General features: G+C 33.8%; 1 long non-coding RNA gene across 1 annotated transcript; it reads right to left on the bottom strand.

Annotated features, from left to right (window-relative positions):
• Positions 1–1,315: 1,315 nt before the first annotated feature.
• Positions 1,316–7,203, bottom strand: LOC128209221 (uncharacterized). The gene is made up of 3 exons (XR_008256960.1): positions 6,962–7,203; positions 4,691–4,818; positions 1,316–4,403 (listed from the first exon to the last, which is right to left on the bottom strand). It is a non-coding gene; the product is annotated as an uncharacterized LOC128209221 (long non-coding RNA).
• Positions 7,204–7,704: the final 501 nt, after the last annotated feature.

Here is a 7,704-nt window from a genome sequence, read left to right as displayed (position 1 = left end):
GTTCATACTACGTCCTTACTGCGTCCCTGCCATGCATTCAATGCGTCTCACACGTTCCAAATACATGTACGTTATAACTGCGCGCATCTCAGTCACGCGTGCACCACGTGCAATGCGTTCTTAATACGCGTGCAACACGCGGCGTTCTTTGTACGTTCTTACTATGACCAGGAAGATTGCACCACGCGCTTACCAAGTGCTTACAAGAAAGACCATTGATGCAAAGCATCAAAGGGCGCCGTTTAATAGTTTATGCATTTGTTATATGTTGAAAAAGAAGGAATGTCAAGGCCAACAAGCATATTATGGTGCATTGAACCGCATCCATGAAATTCTCAAAATATTTGTAGTATTCTGCTTGACAACATCTATAGGCAAAAGCATTGAAATTGAAGAGTTTCAAGTTGAACATTTCATTAGGGGTGGGGTACATTAATGAACACGACAGAATTAGGGTGCTTGTGCAGTTTTATTTCAATACCATAAGTAGTTTTAATGCTCTGGTAAAAAAAAAGCGGCAAAGGGCAATAATTATGTAATTAGCTGAAATACAGCTATAGTCATTGTGTACTGCACTTCCTCTCGTTGTGCACTTCCTCTCGTTGTGCTAAATACCATTGAATGATGTTTAATGAAATTCCAAAAAAGTAGTTTTCTAGTTATGCTCCGGACAGGAAAAGGAACAGAGGGAATAACTCTTGCAAATACGCTGAAATAGAGTTATTGTTCATGTACACTGCAGTTCTAATCATATAGGGGGAGGGGGCAACGTCACCATGCTGGAAGGACAACTTGTATGGAAGAATAAGTTTCCTCATTCATCATGAAGAAGTGATATGAAATAATATTTTTTGTAGTACTTTAATAAACATTATCATTTCGTCTGAAAGTTGCAAACATAAATAGAACATAATTATTGAACTGATATATAAAAAGTGAACATTGTTTACTAGATGAAATGCATTTATAATGTAACATGTCTTGTTTTTAGCTGTTTAATAATACTAAAATGTAATGTAAAATTGCATAAAAATCTGGTCAATGGAGTTATAATGTTAATTTCTTCATTTACATGGTAAAGAAGAGAGTTGAAAATGGATGTTTTTAGTTGATAAGGATATTAACACAAAAACAGCATGTGTCTTATTGGACAATGGCAATTTTTTTCAAATATGATAAAAATAACGCATTCAAACTGAATATGTATCAGACTATGCATGAAAGAAATAATACTGTTTCTATTTTTCACAAAGGTTTTGAAATACAACAATGCACATATAAGCATAAATAGGCCAAATATGCACAAAATAATATGTGAAAGTGATACTGAACACTTAAAATAATTTCTTTGTGCATTAAATGAATATATACCAGAAAAGCAATACTAAATCAAGTCCAAAATGTATAATAACATGAAGAACACCCCTTAATGAATATCTTCATAACAAATCAGAGTACATGTAAACAATAATCATTTATATCATTAGTATCAAATGTGTCTAGTTTAAAGTGTGTTTTCATTTGCATTAAATTACATTGTAATATATACCAGAAAAGCAATTATAAAAATCCTTAAATGTATAAGAAACTGAAGACAACAAAGAATAACACCCATTTATAAATATCTCCAAAACAAATCAGAGGTCACCAAAACAATAATCATTCATATAATTAGTATCAAATGGGTCTAGTTTTTGTGTGTCTGTTCATTATCTTTAAATGAGCATCTTTAAAGTGAAACTCTTATTTGATATCAATACATATAATTGTATTTATAACACACATCAAATTGACTGACAGGAAGTGCTGCACGTTCAACATCTGAGGACATGAAGTGTTGTAAGCAGATTAGTTGCATGAACTATTTTCATATGTGCCAAGTAAAGGTAATCTGAGGGTAGAAAATATTTGCTTTCAAAACTGTACTCATGGTCAAAATTTCAATTCTGTAGCTTTAAAAATAAAAAGTCGGTCAAAGGTCAAAGTCAAGGACATCCAAGGACAACATTAATGCTTGTTTGCAAAACTGTTCACATGGTCAAAATTTCATTACCGTAGCTTTAAAAATTAATAAGTAAGTCAAAAGGGGTGGGGCCAGCTTTTGCCCAAGGGGCATTATTTCAAATGTTTTCAATTGCATCATATGATGCTCCACAACAAACATCAAAGGTATAGGCCTTGTGGTTTGAAACAAGAAGATTTTGAAAATATTTCTTTAACAAGTCTTTAGGAAAATAGTGACACCCAGGGCAGTGCCAGTTTTGACCCAAGGGGCATAATTTGAACAACCATGGTAGTGGACCACTTAATAAAGCCTTGTTCAAAATAGCAAGGATTTGCATAGTGGTTTCAGACAAAAAGGTTTTATATTTAAGGGGGGGGGGGGGGGGCTCCGTCCCTTACAAAGAAAAGAGAACTCTTCCCTGGGCCTCCGCCAACGTCGCCGAGGTCGTTTGCATTTGTCGCACTGGTCCCTTGCGGGACAATCTCCGTGGGGGGGGGGGGGGGGGGGGGGGGCAGTAATGACCCCAGGGGCATTATTTGAACAAACCTTCACAAGCAATTGTGACTTTACATGTAAACTTGGCTAAAAATAGACTTCACTCATGTAGACTTGGCTAAAAATAGACTAAGCTTCAAATTAAATTTTTTATACTTTAAAGACCCATAATCCAGGCATGCATGTGCAGATCTGGCTGGTTTTCAAAAAAACCCGAGCTCTAATGGATATCTAAATACTGCACAAATTTCATCGAGATACAATCAAAACTGAAGACTGTATCATGTTCACAAGCAATTGTTTACAGACAAACTGATTTTTTAATACTTTCAAGGTCCATAATCTAGGCTTGCATGGTCGGATCTGGCTGGTTTTCGAAAGGAACCGAGCTCTAATGGATATCTAAATACTGTACAAATCGAGATACAATCAAAACTGAAGACTGTATCATGTTCACAAGCAATTGTTTACAGACAAACTGATTTTTTAATACTTTCAAGGCCCATAATCTAGGCATGTACGGTCGGATCTGGCTGGTTTTTGAAAAAAAAGAGCTCTAATGGATATCTAAATACTGTACAAGTTTCATCGAGATACAATCAAAACTGAAGACTGTATCGTGTTCACAAGCTAGTGTTTACACAATAGCATTTTTTTATACTATCAAGGGCCATAATCTAGGCATGCATGGGCGGATCTGGCTGGTTTTCAAAAGGAACCGAGCTCTAATGGATATCTAAATACTGTACAATGTTCATCAAGATACAATCAAAACTGAAGACTGTATCGTGTTCACAACCAATTGTTTACAGACGCACGGATGCACATACTACGTACACATTGGCCAGTAGAGCTAAAAATTGACAAAGCTCAATATAATAGGAAATCTATATGAAAACAAAAATCCTTAAAGGCCATAATTATTTAAACTGAATTAAGGTATAAGTAATACACACTTTTATAAAGCTTTAACCGACAACATAGTTATTATCATGGTACACTATGGGACTTTTATCCAAATTTTGAAGATTTTTTTATCGTGAATTAAAAATATTTTGTCTATATTTGATTTTTTTTTCCACATTATCAGAGATTATGAAATAAACACAACAGTTTCTGGTAAAATATACTTCAGTTTACAGAAAAATTAAGTTCAACCGAACATATTATTGATACACATGGAAAAAAATCATTTTGATTGATCTTGTGAGTCTTCGGAACAGAGCAGTATTTCGATGTTTGAAAATATATAGCAGTTTTATAAATTCATAAAAAATAGTTAATAATAAGACAACCTGCTGAAATCATTTTAAATATTTTCTATGATGTCTAATGAACAATTAAAAAGACAATTTATGATAGTTTACCATTCAGTTTTGAAGAAAATATACATAATGTCATGTAACTATACATTTTTATAACTAAAAATGCTTAAAAATCAACCTTTTTCTTGTAAAAATTGATAAAGCTTAATTGGACTTATTCATAAAATGTAATCATTCAAATAAATGAATTTTACTTATGATACTAACTCAGAATTCAGATTTAAAAACAATGTATGTACTTTTAAATTTAAATATGTAAAAAAACAAGAACACTAAGTAGGCGGTAATGCCCCTCCAAAAATGTCAAAGTGAAAGATCTCAACTAATGTCTTTTTAATATTATAACATGTAAACAGTCTCTGTTGGTAATCGATGTCTATTTGTTTTATTTAGTCAATGGTATTCTAACATTTAGAATTTTTCACAATAATTCTTCACTCTTCAACATTTGATGTTTGGTTTGTTCCCATGCGTTTGTACTTGTAGTGTGTGCACAGATGATAATTCTCAATACTGAGTCAATGCTGATTTGGTTTTCATGCCCCTTCAGGTTCTTTACCCATCTAGAATGTTTAGTGCTGTAAAAGAACAAAAAGTACTTTCTAACTAATTAGTATAGATAATAATACTGCCATACATATACAAAATAAAATATAAACAGTTTTATGTTTCTTAACAGTATTTAAAAAAACAACAACAAGCTGATACATACATGTATATAATATAAAAAAAATTACTAAATTTAACAATAAAATTCATCATCATCATCACCATCACCACCACCACCACCACCACCACCACCACTGGATTATTGAATACAAAACAACAAACACCAACTCAAATATGTTTTATATGAAATACTCACATCATCTCTTTCAGATGTGACTGCCTTGTGGATAGACATGGATGTCAAATCTGTCTCAATGATCCAACAAAGTATTTAATGCAGGCTGGAATTCTTTATATAATAGTAATATTCAGTCCTTTTCCTGCCTGAAAGAAATTAGACTTCTCATTATCAACCAACAGAAACTACAACCGTAAAATACAAATGCACATGTATTAATTATTCATTCTGCACTAATATCTGTTTTAGCCAAGAGTAAGGGTTGGTTGACACAAATGTGTAGTTGTTGTGCATATGGTTGATAATGATTCACAACAGTATGGCGTTCATCGAGACCTACACCAAGCAAATGAATGTCGCTTGTGTCCAAGCTGTCGTGGCTTCCAGCCTGAAACCATGTACATCTTTTCTTACAGGTTTATTTTGAAAATATGCAGTTTGTAAACAAATAATGGGTATGTTCATCATTGTTCATGTATTATGGTATGTTAGAAATAGGTCACATACCAAAACACATCATTTTTAAACAAAATTTTAAGTCTAATATTTTTCTAAGATAAAACAATCAAATAAAAGATTACATACTCATATCATACACATAAATGATGTACATAAGTACATTTAAAAATATGTAACATGTACATAATGCACCAGTCAATTGTAACCACGGCCCTCCAGGTCTGGGGATATGCCGGGGATAGCCGGGGAAATGGGCTGTGTTTTTACCTTTCAGGTGGCCTCGCAGTGCCGGGTGAATGCGGTGGTTTTGTCTTTGAGCAAAATATAGCAGGGAATATGCCTTACCTAGGCTCCCTGGGGTATGGGGGCATATGGCGGGATTTGACCCATCAGTTCGTCCCCGCAGGACGAGGATTTTACCCGGGGTTGGCTGTCAAAAGTCCCAGCTATTCCTCTGACCTGGGGGGCCGTGGTTACAATTGACTGGTGCATTATAAGTAGATGTAAAGTATGTAACATGTATATTTATAGTAAGTGGTACGGGCGAATAATAGGTCGCTAACCAGTACATGTAAAACTATTTACACGCTGCCTTCAAGTCAAGTCAAGTCAATATTTATTTATTGTCGGGTACTATCATCAACAGTTTAACATAAGCTATGAATAGCTTTTGACCGACATAATAAAAAAGCATAATTTATGTAACTAATATATCACACACATCAGTGCATGCAAATAATAATATTCAGTACAGCATGTACACTTGAAACAAATAAATAATTCTTATAATAAAATCACAAAAGCATATTTGGTAGTTGATAGACATTAGGCTGTATATAAAATGTAGGTAAATTAGCATAATTTAAAGCATAAGTTAATCGAAAATACTAATCACAAGGTAATACGACAATGCATTTAGCATGGGAAATAAAACAAAAGAAGTCACAATTAATTTACATTATTTAAATCAAAGACACATTGAAAGAGACCAGCTGCATAGGCAGTCTTAGCTCGCTAGGTCCCATCCAACATATCTTTGATTAAGACATTTTACAGCATGAGCATTTGCAGTTATCTCCGCTCCATGCCTGGACTAAACTCTTGAAATGATTAAAATTAGTTTCTTCCCTGAAATGTTGCGGAAGGGAGTTCCAGAGTTTAGGGGCACCGGAGCTGAAAGAATTGCACCCATATGTTGTAGTTCTTACAGTTGGGATAGCAGCCATCATCTTATATCTAAAGTTAAAGGAATGTTCTTTTATAACCACTAAGTCATGTAGATACATTGGACCCTGCTTGTGGATAATTTTATGGGTTTCTATAGCAATGGACCTTAACCTTCTAAGCTTAAGAGTTGGCAACATTGATTTAGATAAAAGTGTTGGGTAATCAGATGTGTAATCATTGTATATAAATCTGAGGGCTCGTTCTTGTACTTTTTCAAGCTTCTTAGTATGCACCTCGCCACAAAAATGCCAAGTAATTGGACAGAAATTGAAACTTGATAGGATAAATGAGTAATATATGTTTAACTTTCCTAGTTTACAAAGGTTATGACCTATTCGCTTTAAAACATTAAGCTGTCTTGAGGCTTTCTTGCAAATGCTTGAAATATGGACATCAAATTTAAGTTTGAAGTCTATTGTGACACCCAAGAGTTTGACACTGTCTTCACATTTTATAGTTGTCTCATTCAAATTAAAGGTTATATTTTGGTCAAAGTATGCCTTAACATTTAGCAAATAAAAATGATTTAAGAATTCCAAAGATAAATTAACAAACAAACGTTTTTGAACACATAAACGTACACAACTACTCAAGGATACTTACATGAATAGCCTTTTGATACGAATATCCCAGTTCCATGCTGATTGTTGACATTCGTTTTTTCGACAGAAAATCTTCTCTTACGCGTATAATTCACTTATATTCCATGTTTTACTGTAATGACTCAATTTCTTAGATGTATCGTAATCAACTGTCGGTGTGCACATTTAGTGTTTACTTATTTTAAACGTATATTCATGAGAAAACATCTTTTTTCCAACTACTGCGATGTAGAAATTCCATTATTGACCTATGAATGGCGGGGAAATACCTTCTGGTTCTAAAAATAGCAACATCCGGATACGTGTAGTGTTCTAAAAATAAAACAACTCGGGGGCAATCGTAATAAAATTTTACTAATGTCACCTTCAACACATTAACAAATAAAGTTAGGTGAACATTTAATTCCAATATCGATTAAATTAAAGAAAACAGCTTACCTCATGGTTTATCAATGCAGTAAACATAACAAAACAACATAAAACATAATTATTCCCATTCTTAAAATTACCGGTCCACACATTTTACATTTCATTCGGAACTCCTCGAAAATGGAACCTGGTCAAATATCCCCAATCAAATAGCCCCCACTTTTGGTCAAATAGCCCCCACTTGGAAAAAAATGGTCAAAACGCCCCCAATTTGTCAAAACGCCCCCATTTTGGTCAAATAGCCCCCACTTTTTTTCTTATTTGAAATTATATTTGAAGGTAAGTTGTAATGTTTTCAAGATATTTGAATGTAAG

Source organism: Mya arenaria, chromosome 11 (genome assembly GCF_026914265.1).
Source record: "Mya arenaria isolate MELC-2E11 chromosome 11, ASM2691426v1".
NCBI lineage: Eukaryota > Metazoa > Mollusca > Bivalvia > Myida > Myidae > Mya > Mya arenaria.
This window is presented reverse-complemented; position numbering and strand designations above follow the sequence as displayed.